Raw genomic sequence first — 351 nt, 5'->3', positions numbered from 1 at the left:
TTGCCCCCCAAAGGCTCCCCTACTGGGGCCAGGGAGGAGCCTGCAACCTAGGTACATGCCCTTGATCAGAATCAAACCCGGCCCCCCTGCAGATTTGTGTCTCAACTCCGGCCCCAGCAGCCCAGTGCTGCAGCTGTGGGGCTGGGGCTGGGGGCCAGCCCCCCTGCATGTTGTTCTCTCGGCTCCAGGGCTGGGCGCGGGCCACCCTGTCTGTTGTTCTCTTAGGCTCTGGGCCCACTCCAGGCCCCTCCTCCTGACCTGGTCATGACTGTTATGGCGTCCTGGCCTAATTTGCATATTACCTCTTTTTATATATATAGATTATACATGATATACTGGGGGTCACCCATG

Source organism: Myotis davidii, unplaced genomic scaffold, assembly GCF_000327345.1.
Source record: "Myotis davidii unplaced genomic scaffold, ASM32734v1 scaffold221, whole genome shotgun sequence".
Classification (NCBI taxonomy): domain Eukaryota; kingdom Metazoa; phylum Chordata; class Mammalia; order Chiroptera; family Vespertilionidae; genus Myotis; species Myotis davidii.
This window is presented reverse-complemented; position numbering follows the sequence as displayed.